Source organism: Periplaneta americana, chromosome 4 (genome assembly GCF_040183065.1).
Source record: "Periplaneta americana isolate PAMFEO1 chromosome 4, P.americana_PAMFEO1_priV1, whole genome shotgun sequence".
NCBI classification, from domain to species: domain Eukaryota; kingdom Metazoa; phylum Arthropoda; class Insecta; order Blattodea; family Blattidae; genus Periplaneta; species Periplaneta americana.
The window spans coordinates 144,029,469-144,046,626 of record NC_091120.1 but is presented as its reverse complement, the minus strand read 5'-3'; the positions used below and the strand labels follow the sequence as shown (position 1 = coordinate 144,046,626).

General features: G+C 34.6%; 1 long non-coding RNA gene across 1 annotated transcript; it reads right to left on the bottom strand.

Annotated features, from left to right (window-relative positions):
- Window positions 1-522: 522 nt before the first annotated feature.
- On the bottom strand, window positions 523-16,404 carry LOC138698881 (uncharacterized). The gene is made up of 3 exons (XR_011331978.1): window positions 16,258-16,404; window positions 3,879-4,002; window positions 523-2,486 (listed from the first exon to the last, which is right to left on the bottom strand). It is a non-coding gene; the product is annotated as an uncharacterized lncRNA (long non-coding RNA).
- Window positions 16,405-17,158: the final 754 nt, after the last annotated feature.

The following is a 17,158-nucleotide window of genomic DNA, read 5'->3' as shown; positions in this document are numbered from 1 at the left end:
TTGAAAATATTGAGTTTCCCATTCCAGACTATTTGTTAAATACAAGTATACGTCATTGTAGTAGTTATAAAATGTTCATACATTACACACACACACACACATAGATTTAAAATACTGTCGAAATAGGACATTCCAGACTGACAAATACAATATGAACAAAACTGGGATAGCAACAAACATTTTCCATTAAATCAAATGGGGAACTAAGAGCAGCAAAATCTTGAATATTAGATTGCCCATTACTAGATGTACCGAAGTACATATGAAGTTTTTTGGCAGAGATTCTGCGTTTCCATATGATGAAGAATCTGTAGCACGAATAAAAATTCTCTCCGGCACCGGGACTCGAACCCGGGTTTCCAGCTTTTACGTGCTGGTGTTTTATCCACCAAGCTACACCGGATTCAACTTCCGATGCCGGATTGAATCCCTCTCACAAAGGAAAACACAATAGGTAGAACTCAAAGAGAGGGATTCAGTATGGTATCGGAATTTGAATCTGGTGTGGCTTAGTGGATAAAGCGCCTGCACGTAAAAGCTGGAAACCCGGGTTCGAGTCCCGGTGGCGGGGAGAATTTTTCTCCGTTCTACCGATCCTTCTTGACTATTACGACTGTGTCTCAACATGTACTGCTTATGAGAATTTCGTAGAAACTTAGAAAAATAGCTTGGCAAGTAGTGCCATCACATTTTCAGAATAGCAGTTAAATATCACGTTAAAATATCTTGCCATGCTGTACCATGCTCAGTCGCGGATGGAGGACCCGTCCTATCATTTGAAAGGTTGATTCCACGTTTATTTTTTAGTTATATATTTGAAACAAAATATAGCGATTTGAAAAAAAGGAAAATATTACAAGCAGAAATATGGAAAACCATGTTAAATTAGGATTATGGAGAATGCATATAAGCATTTTGTAGTAATATATTATTCCACCAAAGTGCCACCACCTTAGTGCCCCATTAGACTATACAATATTCATTATAATATCTCTGTAGTATCTATGTTGTCCTCTTGAAACATGGTAATATCACAGTCTAGTATATACAGTCACGAAGCTCAATCCGTAGTAAATATGCATCCATAGATAGTTGCTAAATACTAGGATCGCTAACATTGCCTCATTACAGACAATGCGAAATAGTACCGGCACAGTCTATTGTTTCTAGCACCCTCACGATTCAAGCTTCGTGATTGCGTATACTAGACTGTGGTAATATACAGTAGAGGAGGCAAGACCTGTCCTGTGACCTTATCACGCGTCATTGCTGTATCACCAATGGGTATGGTGGAGGAAGATAGATTTTAGTTTGAGATGAACTTCAGTGTCGGTAGATTCGTGCATTATCAACCATCATGTAACAAATTCTCTTTCTGATAGCTCATTCTTTCCCTTCTCGCACTGCTCACATGCCAGGTCTCGCTTCCTCATCTGTACTTTTGGAGTGCTGCAAATCAGCGTTTTCTCGCATGCAGGAAATTTCTAGGCATAGGAAACTGACTGTCTTTTTTGCTTTAACAGAGCTACGGACCTCACATGTCTGAAGCCTAACGGAACATTAGACCGTAAATAGAATGCATTCTACACCAGATAAAAGGGCATTTCCTAGTATCTATGTCGGTCGATTTACTCTGTCGAGAAATTTCCTATGTTCGGTAAATTTTGAAGTGTAATGATGGTACAAATAATGTATTTCTCTACTTCTAAACGGAAATAAATTTGACTTTAACATAACCTTGTTGATATATGAGCCGGGGAAATATATACAAGAATTAAATTGTGTTGAATTGAAATGTAGAAATTGTCAGAAATTCATGTAATATCGTTGACCTTGGTAGCGTAGTCGGTATAGCGCTGGCCTTCTGTGCTCGAGGTTTCGGGTTCGATCCCGGCCCAGGTCGGTGGCATTTTATTGTGCTGAAACGCGTTAGGCTCATGCCAGTAGATTTACTGGCATGTAAAAGAACTCCTGCAGGACAAAATTCTGGCACACCGACGACGCTGATAAAACCTCGGCAGTTGCGAGCGTCGTTAAATTAACCGTAATTTGTTTTTCATGTAATATCAATAATAATTCTTTACCTTAGATTGGAAGAACATATTAACAAAATACTCTATTCCGAGACTGAATCAAAATATAGAATTTACTCTAATTTAATCACTTCATGGAAATATAACTTACTCTGTTTTTGAATCCTTTCATTCGTGTTCTATATTAATTCTCGACATAAAAACACATTCTGAGATAATCATGTCATTGTACAATACATCATGAAAGACACGTCAAGGGACTCACTGGGCAATAGACCAGGATCAGCAAACACAGAAGTGTACTCGTCTTCATGTGGCAGGGATTATGTGGTACCGCACGTGCTGGCTTTGTCTTGTCGAAGTTCTGTTTTAGGAACAATATTCCTCCGAAGACGTTGCCAATCCATGCAGGATAGGTCAAACATGGAGATCTACCACAGTACTCGTAGATTCCTGGAACAAAATTTTCCTCGTCAAGTACAGAATTCTCCCATTTTGAGGTGAAGTTTTGTCAGATTGCTCTAATACTCGAGTATTGTATCCAATTAAGTTTAATCTTTTATGCCAGTGATGTCAAAGCAAGCGCACTTTTCTGACCTTGACGTTGTGCGCGGGCAGCAAGCGCTAAGTATGGAAAGAGGAAGAGTTGTGTATATGAATAAGCAACCTGTTAGATTAAGAAAACAGTGGTGCACAAACTTCAAACGGAACGTGAAATTTTATGTCGTTATTTTTATATGGCTTCTTTCTGTTTAATATTATCTATATTGTCTGTAAAACAAAAGTACTAACACTGATTTCTTAATATTGCACTTGTGTTTTAAATCTTAATAACATAATAGAGAGTTAAGAAGGAATATTCACTTAAATTCCATAGTAGTATAATATTATACTGTAGGCCTATTAAGTGGATGAAACACATCATTCATAAAGAAAGTGATATTTCAAACAAAGAGATTAAGTATGACATGATAAGTTGGAATTTATATTGATGGTATCTTTAGCCTTACAAAAGTAATCAATAAACTAATGAAAACAATATTACAGTACAAAGCAAAGTTACTTAGGTACTGTATATGTTTTAAGTATAACTAATATTACATAACAAAACTCTTATCGCATTATGCCTTTAAGGTGATATTTGTGAGCAACTTCCTATCATCAGAATATTACATTATTTTCTCGAAATCTGCTGAAGGTATAGAGCTGACATTTTTACAACACATGGGCACGTATCTTTTGCTTATGACGTAACAGTAGTTGCTTTGTTAGGCTAATTCATTTCCTTACAAACAATTCCCATGCGAATATTTTCAAAATTTTCAATACACTATCTTCAGTAATACGTATATACGGTATATTAGATTTACGAAAACATTCTGTAAGGCTACTAAATAAATAGGCCTATACCTGAAAATTTCACTTTTCTATACGAAACGTTGAGGAAATATTTTTTTTAATAAAAAAATAAAACTTGTGAAAAATAAGCATTAAAATTAAAACTTACATTCTTATAATGCACTTATACTTCTCAGGCAAATCTAAAAATTAACATGGATACAGTTTTAATAAGTTCTCTTCCCTTTATCTATTGAATAAGTGCTGGCCATCCCTGAATATAGCTCGACCAAGCGGCATATACCGCCTCTTTCGTCTGTCTCTTTCCTTTCCGCTGTAAAGCGCTCAGGCTCTCCTGGGCTCTAAAGCGCGCGCTTGCTCCTGTGGGCATCAATTGACATGCCTGTTTTATGCTTTCCACTCCGATGACTTAAATAAGTGATGAAAAGAAGTAATGGCTTCAATATTTTTAAACCAATAAAACTTTAATGAAAGATATACACTTACCGAAATTGCAATTATGAATTAGTCGTTGCTGCAGTAGTGTGATATATACGAAGCCATGACAGAATGTCTTCACTTGTCTTCTATTGGAATCATCGAAAGCACATGTAGACACCATTCTGATCACCTGATGGGTAGAAATATGTCATAGTTAATGTAAGTATAGCAAGAAGTTGCAGATGAAAATAAATAAGGATTTGACAATATAGAATTATATTCAGAAACAAATCAGCACAGTAATGTAGGGTTACAGATTACGGTGTACACTTTCTCTAGACTTTCTAAACGTGTTTTAATAACCCTGTTGACCTGAAATATTTTTTATTCAAGGAACCAGAACCAGAGAGCCGATTAAAATTTGTATATTCAGTGCGTTATATATAGAACTGTTGAATTACGCACGTGGAACTTTGGTTTTAAATGAACGACCAACAATAATACCGTAAGTGCTGATAGTTTTTGATAATTTCACTGAGCCAGACGAATGTTTTTTGTCAATTATTTTGAGACAATTGATAGTATCTTGATAATTTCATTGAGCCAAACGAATGTATCTTGTCAATTATTTTTAAACAATGGATAGTATCTTGATAATTTCATTGAACCAAATAATGTTTCATGTCAATTATTTTGAGACGACTGATAGTATCTTGATAATTTCATTGAGCCAAACGAATGTTTCTTGTCAATTATTTTGAGACAACCGATAGTATCTTGATAATTTTATTGAGCCAAACGAATGTTTGTCAATTATTTTGAGACAAAGCCTAGAAATAATTCTCATACACCGAACAGACATGGTTCCACGTGACTTCAATCCCTGAAAAAGATGGCAGAGGTAGTCATCGAAACCTCGGAAGCAACAATCCAACTCATCAGGCTGAGAATCAGAGAAGAGTTATTCCATGTTTCTCTTGTATTCACTAAATTATTTCAACATACTGTAACTTTATCTATACATACACCTGGAGAGAAGAAACTCGGCATTGAAATCAGTTTATTTTATGAAAGTAGGTCTATAGCTTATGAAATAAAATTGAGTAAGGAGAGGTCGTTCATTGCCGATGGCGGCAGTACCGGGCGATAGCATTTCTAGTGCTTTTTATCACGACGAGATTGGAACAACTGTGTCGATCCTTCTACTAGTTATGAACTGCTACCCTTTATTGTGAATACCTGTGTGATTTTAACCGTTGATGGTGACCAGTGTTGCCATGTGTAGGGATTTTCACTGTGACTTTTCTATTTTTGGTCGGATTATTTATTTTTAAAACGCAAAAAGGGGCCTAACACAAAGCCTCATGATCTGAATAGCTAATGTTCTATTGTTCTGTAAGCACCATCGCCTTCATTTTTACACTCGAAAGATGAAATAATCATTCTTGGATTCACCAGCATTTTAGGAATCCCTGTCTCTCACTAATAACACAACAAAATCCACGCCATTGCTTCTCCGCTTCTCTTCAGAGAGTCGGTTACAGATACAGGCTATGGTTATTTCGTACCATTTCAGAATTTATTTTTACATAGGTCATAAATTTGTTGATTAAGGGCTCAAGTGAAATGCTTGCTGTTTGAACAGTCTTATTTACGCCTAGCACATTTGGTCGCTGTAATAAGGTCATACTATTTTGTCGTAGTTCCCTGTTGAAGAGGCAATCTTTCGAGCGATTCATTGAAAGCAACTAATAAAATTGTAGTTTGAAAACTTTTATATTCTTTGGCACATCATGCTCACTTGAATTTGATTTGATTACAATCTTGTATAGGCCTAATAAATACATGGATATGAAATGGAACCATTGAGCTTTGGTATGACCAACGTAGGGATTTTTTTTAATATATGTAGGGATTTTCTTCTAGAAACCTTCGAAACACTGACAGTGACTGTTGAGACGTTATTGTATCGCATTAAGTTAAATTTACTTAAAATAAAGGAAATTTGGTAAATAATACATCATATCTCATACAAATCAATTATAATCTACATAATACTTTTTGGTTTGGTTTAATGTAGTTAAAGTGATTCTTCTAGATTAATCTTGGTGTTGTATCTTCAGCCGTGTCGTTCAGTACCGCACACTTTAATCGGGCAGTGTCGGACATACCATTTTATATTTATATATTTTTTCGTAATTTAATATTTCGTACTTTATAGAACGTAAATGATGTCAGAAGCGAATCCTAAACCAATCAAAAGAAGATGGAATCCGAATGCTAAGAAGGAAGCCTTTGATAGTGTTATCAGGTAATCTCTTATTCCTGCAAGCTGCACATATCTATCAGATTCCAAGAAGTACATTGAACGACCGTGTTTCTGCTGCTGAACGAGGTGAAGAAATTTTATTCTAACAGGAAAATCCGCAAAAAAAAAAATCAAAAAGCAGAAAGAAACTCATTTATCTAACGATATTGAAACTGCTTGCATTTTATGTGGAGAAACACAATGAAAACTGGATCCAATATTCATCATGTAAAATGTGGACTCACGAAGCGTGTGCTAATGTTTCAGAAACATCAGACAACTATGAATGCGATTGTCAGCACCAAAAATGTGTCCTCTGTCCTGTACTGTAGTACTCCATATGCACATTTTTATGTTCGTTTCATTTCTTTACAGCATTTTTGAGATTAATTTTTGAAGAGTTTATATTACAAATATTAGTTGTCTGTGCATTTCGAACTGGCGGATCAAGGTCACCTACGAACGTACAAAAGTACAAATCACGCACGAGTCGCTGAACTGAAAACTGTTAACTGAAGTACTGGTAATGCCTGCTGTCCCAGCTGACTTAAGTTGAGGAGATGGTCCAGGATCGGGGTAAGCACACGTGGCAAATGGAGTCCATTGTTTGACCATGAGCCGCCGCGCCAGTTCGAAATGCACAGATAATACGAGTAGTTGTGTTAATTTCATGCTAAAGGAAAAATTAAGTCAATATAATGATTGTATTTTTTTTTTAATTAAAAGGGAAAAACCCTTAACTATCCGGCACCGAATGAACTACGCTTACATAAGTAACAATAAAGAATTTCCGTTTTATTAGTTGCGTCAATCGTGATAAATCACGATCTATCCATGTCAAAGACTGTACTCACTTTTAGAAACAATTGCAAAAGAAAGACTGGAAAAAGAATGAGAGGAGTTGTTGCAAAAATGCTAAAGCATATGAGGACATGTGTGCCACTTAATAAATTGTGTCGAAACTCACAAGGAAAATGTACGAAATATAATTTGTTTCATACTATATCGAATTTTACTTCTTTCCGTACTCCAAACCAGTATGGAAAATGGAACTTTACGTTATAATTATTTTCCGGACTTCAGGTCTACCAACATACGAATACATCATGGTAAATCTAGTATGAGAAGACTCAATTATCCGCCTTTTCCTTGTTCTGTGGCATTATTTCCTGTTTATATATTCATTTTACATTATGCATATATGATATGATATATAATTTTTATTTACGCGTTACCATAAGTCAAACGACATTCCTCAAAATAATTAAAAAATTCAAACTTTTGGAGGGGTCTATGTTATTGGATGTTATTTCTATAACCACAACTATGATCTCAACATAATTATGATATTTAAAAATAATAAAGTAACATAGCACAAAACATATACTTCAAATCATTTTTATGAAAACACAGACATGGAAAAGGTTCAGTTTAGAGCAGGGATCGGCAGAAATGTCATCGTGATCTCTAACAATATTGACGTCACAGGGGCAGCGCAGTAAACTGTCTTCGCTTCACTCCCTCCCTTCCGTCCAACTCCCCTACAAACATAATTTTCTTTTCTTAGAGCTGGACGGAGCGAAGCAATTAAAACATAAAATAAACTAAATTCAAATAACAGATTCGGTACTGAAATATGATGAAACAAGCTGAGTCAAAGGGAACTCCATGCAAGTTGTGTTATTGCTTTGGAAATTGCATGATCATTGAAGTGCTGTAATGAAGGACAGTTCATTAAAACATGTGTAAACAAAGTTGTTAACAATCTTTTTCCTGAATAATTTGATGTTTTTAACAGTATGAAATTATCCACACGAACTATACAAAGGAGGATAAGGGATACTGAAACACTAGCCGAATGAGGAATAAAATCAAAGATGCATAAACAGTGGTCTAATCTCTCTCTTGGGTGGAAACACAGATATTGATAGTCTACAGTAGAACTGATAATGTTCACCCGCGGAGTTACTAAGGATCTCTCTGTATAAGAATTATATTTGCTCGAAGTCACTGCATTTAAAGGAAATACAACAGGGGAGGAGTTATTCCAAGCATGATAAAATACAGAGTGATTTATAAGAACTGACACATTTCTTTCTTTCAAAACGAATGATGCTAGCCACAATTTGTTATACCTCAAATGTAGAGTATCTTTTGGAGATTACTAACCTCTATTGCAAATGTTGAAAATTCTTTATTTATTCGGCTGGAAATTCACTTAATGGCCAGTTTTTAACGTCAAATTAAACAGAAGTTTTGATACCCTGTCATGAGATGCGCAGATGTTTATTTTTTATTCTGTCTATTTGTCATATTCTTTTAGAGATCCAGTTGTTTCCAATTTGTTTACCAATCCCAGTATTGTGTTTCTTTGGGGGAGGGGGGGATTACGAACACCAAATTCTCTCTGATATGCCCTTTGAGTAGCTGTAATTGAATTCCTAATCCAGTATTGCTTCACAAGGTAGAGCTTTTAATTTAATGTGTACTGTATTTTCAATGACTAAAACAAAACGTCGAAAACAGCTGCCAACAATAAGGAATAAAGAATAAACATCTGCGCATCTCCTGACAGGGAATCAAAACTCCTGCTTAATTTGACGTTAAAAACTGGTCGTTAAGTGTATTTGCAGCCGAATAAATAAAGCATTTTCAACATTTGCTATAGAGGTTAGTTATCTCCCAAAGATACTCTACATTTGAGGTATAACAAACTGTGGCTAGCATCATTCGTTTTGAAATAAAGAAAGAAAGAAATGTGTCAGTTCTATATAAATCACTCTGTATATAGAAGAAATGAATACGAACATAAAGCAACTTGTATCTGTAGTAACATGCGGGACTCGAAATACGACTTTAAAAAAGTCTACTAACGTGTTATTAAGAGAGCTGGGAATAAGTGAGGACATAAAACGTTGTCATTGTATAACACATCAGACTGGCTTAGATTCATTTAAAATGCCCTCCTGTCATAGGTCGCCTGCCGCTATCCTACATAGCTGCTATGTTTGGCTCTATATTCAATATATTTCCGAACACTTGTTTCCTGAACGAAAACTTGTAATATCTAAACAAAGATCGTGACTAACAGACGAAATTTTACGAGTTTTATTAAAATGATAATATGTGACGTATTTCCTAGATTGTTATAGCACAGTAGAAATAAAGGCGAAACAATATATAAACTGCACATCGATAAATCAATGTTGTGTAGTCTGGGTCAGATGCTTGTGTTGAGAGTCCGCCGTTAGAATCCGAACGGAGTGCTCTATACTCCTCGATTGATATTACATTACATTAATGTTCATTATATATACAAGCGTGAATTTACCTAATTGAAATCAATAAATTAAAGATACGTATGGTATTTCTGTCCGTTCGCATTAACTTCCTAACTAAACTAAATTAATTTACTTAGGCCTACATAAATATTTATTTCACATTTTTTAATTGCTTCTTAAATATCTTGTATAATTTTCATTGTTACAATTGCATTTACTACATTTAATACTTCTTTTGAAAACTCACATCTGTTAGCAATACGGTACCTATTCCAAAGAATTAGCTCCAGCGGCAAATCCACTAGCCTACTGACCGGGAGATTTTTTATTTATTTATTTATTTTTATTTTATTGGGTTATTTTACGACGCTTTATCAACATCTAGGTTATTTAGCGTCTGAATGAAATGAAGGTGATAATGCCGGTGAAATGAGTCCGGGGTCCAGCACCGAAAGTTACCCAACATCTGCTCGTATTCAGTTGAGGGAAAACCCCGGGAAAAAACCTCAACCAGGTAACCTGCCCCGACCGGGATTCGAACCCGGGCCACCTGGTTTCGCGGCCAGACGTGCTGACCGTTAATCCACAGGTGTGGACCCGGGAGATGATATCATGCTTGTTTTTTTATTTTTACTTGGGCTAATTGTCTAGATAGTTTTCTTTCTAGGTTTCCCACAGCTGAAAGACGAATATTGGGCAGTGTCATGGCGAATTGTCTCTCATCTTACCAAATACCATATTGCAATTTCAAATTCCGTTGACGTTAAATCTAGTATTTGATACAATGTCGTTAAATGATCGAATGAAAGAAATATCATATGAATGCAAAAAATGGATTTTTAAACAAGACAAATCTTTTATGGTGGTAAATTTTAAAGTTGAAAATTTAGGGAATATCTGTTACACTTATGATAAAACCTTCCAATAATTATTGTCGCGACCATGACAAGAAAAGTGATTTCGAGGTGCAACGTTATTTCTCGGCATACGTGTCACGTATTTCCGCTAAATAATAACTTTTTTTAATTCAACTATGCTATTTTCGTCTACTAATTTCTACGCTCCTTCCATACATCAAGGGATGTGACGTCTTATACCTGTGTAGTGACCGAAAATCCACTGTCTGGTCATTATAAATAGTCTCATTTCACATTGTATAAACTGCCCATATATTGATCCAATTATGCTAGATGGGGGGGGGGGACTTTTCAGCAAGTTATGGGATATAAAATTGAGCAATACTGAAATAATGCTGCGACTTTGAGTTTTCTTTTTTCGGTGAAAAATAAATTTACAATAAATAAATTTTCTCCTTTAAAGCAGACTATGATTTGTTACATTAAAGGGGGAGGTACACCATTCACCTGAAAAATTGAGTGAAATTCATTCTTTTATATCTCGGTTACTATAAAAGCTAAATGAACAAAACTTTTCATGCGTAATATACATTACACTTTATAAAACACTATTTAGAATATTACAATAAATAATAATTACCTGTAAAAATAATATCAAATGTGCATGATTTTTTTTACAACCGTAAAGCATTTACATAAAATACACAATTAACTAAATATCTGCATGATTTTTTACTGGAATGTTTTAAAGACCTATATTAACAACATAGTCTAGAATCTTTTACACATTCTTTCAAGAAATATTTTTTCTTAATCGTTACCTTCAATAGACTATGTTGTTGATGTAGGTCTTCAGATTATTTCCGTAAAAGAATTGTGCAGATATTTAATTAATTAATTGTAGATATTATTATGTAAATACTTTACGGTTGTAAAATAATTATGCAAATTTCATATTTTTAAGGTAATTATCAGCTATTTTAATGAAATGAATAGTGTTTTATACAGTGTAATGTATACATTCCGTATTCCAGCTACATAAAGACTGAAGTTAAAGACATATTGGGTGTATAGTGCGCCGAAAACAGGTAATGTAACGGATAGGATATAAACAAAAAGGTCGTCGCTGCGTGTTCGTGGAGTACAGTCAACTCCCGATATTCTGAAGCTGCACTAGTAAACACACGCTTGAGCCGTGATGTTCATTTTCGTCGTGATCTTTGCCGTGAATAATAACGTACATTCGAAGTTACGGAACTCGAACATATGCGGATATCACTTGAAATGATTTCATATTGCAAGACGTTATTGGTGCATGATATAGTGCAGGATATTCCTATTGTCTGATATTTTTTCTTGTTTCATTAGGATGTTGCATGTCGCTCATCACTAAAAGCCCACTAATTTTCTATATACTTTTCTAGACATTCTCTAAAATGTCCATTATATAATTTATTAATTGGGATGTTGGCACTGAACAACATGGTAGGCTACACAAATACATGCTAAACATCGAGTTAATATTTTCACAATTTTCAGATTTTGATGGCACTGGTTCTTTTGGATTACGTTCAACTCACTTTCTATGCCTTTCGGTATTGCAGTGCCTTACAGTGCACTGTTTTTGTCACTTTTAGGTTTATTTTACACAGTTTTGTGTAATGTTGTCTACATTGGCAATGAAAACATTAGTATTGTATTGTATTTATTAACATTCTATGGTATTCGTACATTGATTCACAGCTAGAATAGTTCAAATATTCTCAACTACATATCTGCAGTTCTCGGGAAAAGTGACATAAGTCAGTTTCCACAAAACTTTTTTGATAATTTATTGACAACTTACGGAACATCTGCTCGCTTGGAAAAAAAATACATAAGTATTTCTCCCATTACAATAATTCATACAGGAAAAAATCAAATCGAATAAACCAGTGTAAGTTGTCAATAAATTATCAAAAAGGTTTGTGGAAACTGACTTATGTCACTTTTCCCAAGCACTGCAGATATGTCCTGCAGTATTACACGCTTGAGCGTCTTACCTAAGACATTTTACCTCTGCATTGAACCTTCAATCAGCCACAAAGATACAATTATTTAAATAATACGGCTAGTAAGAGCAGTGATCGTTAAGACTGCTCACTATAACTGCGTCCCGGTTTTGACTTTCTAGAGAAAGATGGCAGTGGATGCGTAACTATTTTGTATACAAACGTACCTGTACCTGCGCTGTGACGCCACATATACGTACTTCGAATCAGACAACTTCATTCCAGTTTATAGGTCGCTGAAATACCGAGCCTAGTAATGTATTTATATTAAGCATGAAAAGTTTTGTTCATTTAGCTTTTAGCCTATAGTAGCTGAGCTATAAAAAAATTAATTTCACTCAATTTTGTAGGTCAGTGGTGTATTTTTACCCTTAATAAGAATGGTTACAGTAGGTCTACTTTTGATACGAGTATAATACTGAAACGGCAAGGGCTGCATCATTTTTAAAGGAATTCGTGTAGGTATCTCTGATTTGTGAAATTTATCCGGGAAAATTTCAAATTTGAAAAATTATTATGAATTCAATATTGTTATTCGTATCTAATCTAAATATACGCTACACTCTTTATCTTAAATGAACTTTAAAAAGTAGTTTGTATAGATTCTTTTGAGCCTTAGAGTTTTTTCTTAACGTTTTCCTTTGTAGGTGCGAAAAATGATGCAGCGAATGAAAAGTTATTCTTACTTTCAGATCTGCGGCACGTTCCTCTTTTTATGTAGGGGCGAGTCGCTGGCTTAGCGTACATAAAAGTTTACAGGGTTAATTATTTTGTAATAAGTTAACTTAATCTATAGTACATACATCTGAAGATACTAACCTCAACAATGAAATTCATCTGTTAGGCCTATATAGATTGAACACAAAAGTGAAAATAATTTACCTATTGTTAATGATAAACATAATACGGCTATCTTCCTTCCTGTTTTCCCCCAAAATTCTAACCTTAGTGTCCACAAAATAAATTGTTGGTATTGAAAAATGCGTTTTCATAAGCTGATGATGAGCATTCGAGAAACACAGATAAATTTGGTACTTTTTAGTACGGCATTTCAAGATAAATTGTTGGCAGAGAGAAACCGTATACTAAAGTTTATCCTTTATACGATCATCTCAAAGATTACACCCTAATTTAGAAATAAATTTCAAAAATCAAGAATCCTACACAAATAACATATTATCGCCGCGCTCTCGTGCATAACATTCGGCAGGTCTTTGAAATTGAATTGTATTGTTGTTTTCAATTTCTTATGTCGCCGCTCCAATCACTCACCTCAATTTCAATATTGCAACTAATAAGTTGTTTCCATTATTAAATGACACCTACTTGTCTAATCCACGTGGACTAAAACCGAGGTTGCAATGTCTTGTGCTGAGGACGAACATTTTAGGGCCGTATTCATAGACATTTTTAGCGCGGGCCTCCGGTGGATGATCAACGTTTTTCGTATTCATAAACCAGTGTTAGCGAAAGGATATGATTTTTGAATTCTGTACTAGTAACCAGTGGATAGCCGGGGCTAGCTTAGTACACTCGTAGCGCGTGCTGCGAAATGTCTATGAATAGCACCCTAAGGTATGTGATTAAAAATTATTATTAAAGAGTTACCGTATTATTAAGAGTTAAGAATGTCAACCTACAATAGCCATTTAACAATATAACAAACTCGTGCTTATTCTTATCGCGGAAGTAGACGTGACAACGTGACGCTTAGAGTGAAACCTACACAGCAACAATCGGTCTGCAAAATTATGTTTTAAAAGCACAACGCACGTTATTGTATGATGCCGACATGTTAAGTATGAGGCCGCGGCGATAATACGAGAAATAATGGAATTAGTTGTTGAAAAATGAGAAAGTGTGCCACCCAGTGTTGCCAATTCTGAATTCCATTTACCGCTGCACGAGCTTAAAAAATCACTAAACTTAGTTGAAAAACTCCAGATTTTTCTTAACACATCACTTCCAAATTTGAAATACAAACTATAGGGTACAGTTTTAGGAACTGGAGAATTTTATAAAAATGTAGACTAAATTATGAAAAGTGTGTATCACTTTGTAGGCTCTTTGTTCTATGCAAAACCGTGTGGACAATTAAATCTGAATATTTTGCATTCAATATACCTATCGCTTTACACAATTTACACCGAGCTTTCCAGCTATCACCGGCAACTTCTTCCACCCTATATTTCAACACTTTTTTTTTCACATCTCTAAACTTTAAAACGTATGGAGTTTTAGGGGCATATTTATTCAAAATTGAATGAAATAGTTCAAGAATATACTGGACACTTCGGAAACAATCACATTCACAATCACGCCAGTCGGTTCATAATCTGATTTCACACTGACCTGGAGACGTGCCTGCCAATATGAGTTTGGTTTTAAATTTTAAGTATGTCTGTGTTACGTGAACTATAATTCGGAATGATAAATTAAATAATATATCATAATATAAGTTATCATAAATGAAAATAATTATTCAGTTCATTATCTACTTTATGCTAAAATACATCAATTCATTTACAAAAACAATGCATACATGATTAGACTAAGAGTTTAACAAATGTGGCATACCTTATTTATACAACAACAATGGATGAGGCAGAAAATGGATGTGGTTGTATCAAATCGAGTTAACATAAAACTTTTATATTCTCACAATGAAAAATTGTGATAATATCATATTAAACTCTGGTTTATCATAAACTAATATTGTTGTTCGCAAGTACATATAAAAACTATTATATCTTTACAGAAAAAAAACTTAAAAATATCGTCTCCTTCTGTCGGAATCATCAAAAAACACCAAATAAATAGCTAGCCGCTGACGGTAAAATTCTGTAGCTGACCATAGTCCTGAAAACACCAGATTTAGCTACAAAACCGCGGACTTGGCAACACTGGTGCCACCTTCTGTTTAACAGACTTTTTTTGAGACGTTAATATGTATGATGAACAGCCAAGAATAAACAACCACATTATATAAAATATAGCTGATAATAATTGAGGGGTTTGCCGGAAGAAAGGCGGATAGACCTCTACGCCCTCCTTCGGGAAAACGGTTTAAAATGTAGTGAATAATTCGCTAATCATAGTAGCGAAATTTTGTTTTGATTGTACTCTCAGTCTACAAGTAGAGCTAGTGCATATTGTACTGTGTGTGTTTTCTCTTGATAGAGAATAAGCAAATATATCTATTTCAATTTAGTCAGTCCGGTTGTTTCCTTTGACTGATTTTTATGTTCATTATTGTCCTTGCTTTAAGAGTAAACAAACTTATGAAACTCATAGATTCAGACGGAAATATTTTATGTTCTATAAAGAGATTTGTTACAATATTAAGATTTTTGGGCTTATTGTTATCAGGATTATACAAAGAATAAATTTTATTTATTTATGTTCACACAGAATGGAGATTTTCTTTTTCTGTTATATTCAGAGATTTTGCTTTACGTACTTAATGTCTACTCAGTATATCTGAAATAATGTAAATTACTTTAGAAGTAAATAATAAATGTCATAAAATGTATCTTCGTTTCAATTCCGTGTGAAATTTAAATCTGAAATCTACATTAAATCCCCTAAGCAAATCATTATATGGATAAAGGGCGTATAGACCGAAGTTTTATATGGTACAAATATAAGGAAATTTAATAATATAAATTGCCTAAATGCTACAAAACATTATACTTGCTAAGATTTTTAATTGAATGTATAATTTTGTTCACTATCTGTATAACATTTTATTCAGGTGCGTTTTAAAATCTTAGATTGCCTGTATCTCAATTCACCATATTGACGTATACGCCCTTTTTTCGGCAAACCCCTCAATTAATGCATTGCTTGAAGCCTCACGTGTGGAAGAAAAGCCGAAATAACATTAATTTCATATGCTTATATTAGTCAATAAGATTCACACACACAGTTAAAACATAATTTACTTACTTGTTTAGAGTTCCATTCTTTTCACAATATCGACGAAATAGACTGTTGATTCATATGTAGTCAGCTGCTGTACTCACACTGCTAGGAAAGAACTCCACTTTGCACTTTCACAACAGGACTGATCAACTCACACTGATGAAATGCGTCTTCAAGAGGCCACAGCCAGAATGACACTAATGTGATACTAAAGGTCAGCGTGGCTCTGCTTCAATAGCACGGTCAAAAATTACCCTCCCCTTCTCCTCTGGCAGGTATAAGTCTTTCTCATGCTGTCCCGATGTTTAACAGGTAATGCAACCCTAACCCCTACCCTCCTTACGGTCTGCTGCTTAACATTTTCCACTTCAGTGCCTCCTGCACAAAGAGGGATTAATACCTCTCATCCATAGTGCCAGAATCAATTTCCTACCGTACCTGGTTTAGGATAGTTACGACTGTATTTTTAGAATTGTACTGTTTCAAAATTATGTTTATGAAATGTTTACCTCATATTTATGAACCTTATTTAGTACATGCTGTAACAAGTTTTTGCTATGTGGGTTTCTTGGTTCTGTTTAATCTGCTTCATTTATTAATAGATATAAATGTTCCTTTCGTGAGAATATTAATGTGATGATCTGAAATTTTGCACAAATATATCTCGTATATCAATAAACGAAAATTGCTCTGAATTCTAATATAGTTATATAATTTGAATATTGGCATTTGCTATGATATGAATTTTCTAAGTTACAGATTCAACGAATTGCATATGCTGAGTGCTTCAAAGCAATAATATAAACGAGCAGTGTTGCCAACTCAGAATTCCATTTAACGCTGCACAAGCTTAAAAAACCGCTAAACTGTACTTAAAAAACTCCAAATTTTTCTTAACACATCATTTCCAAATTTGAAACACAAA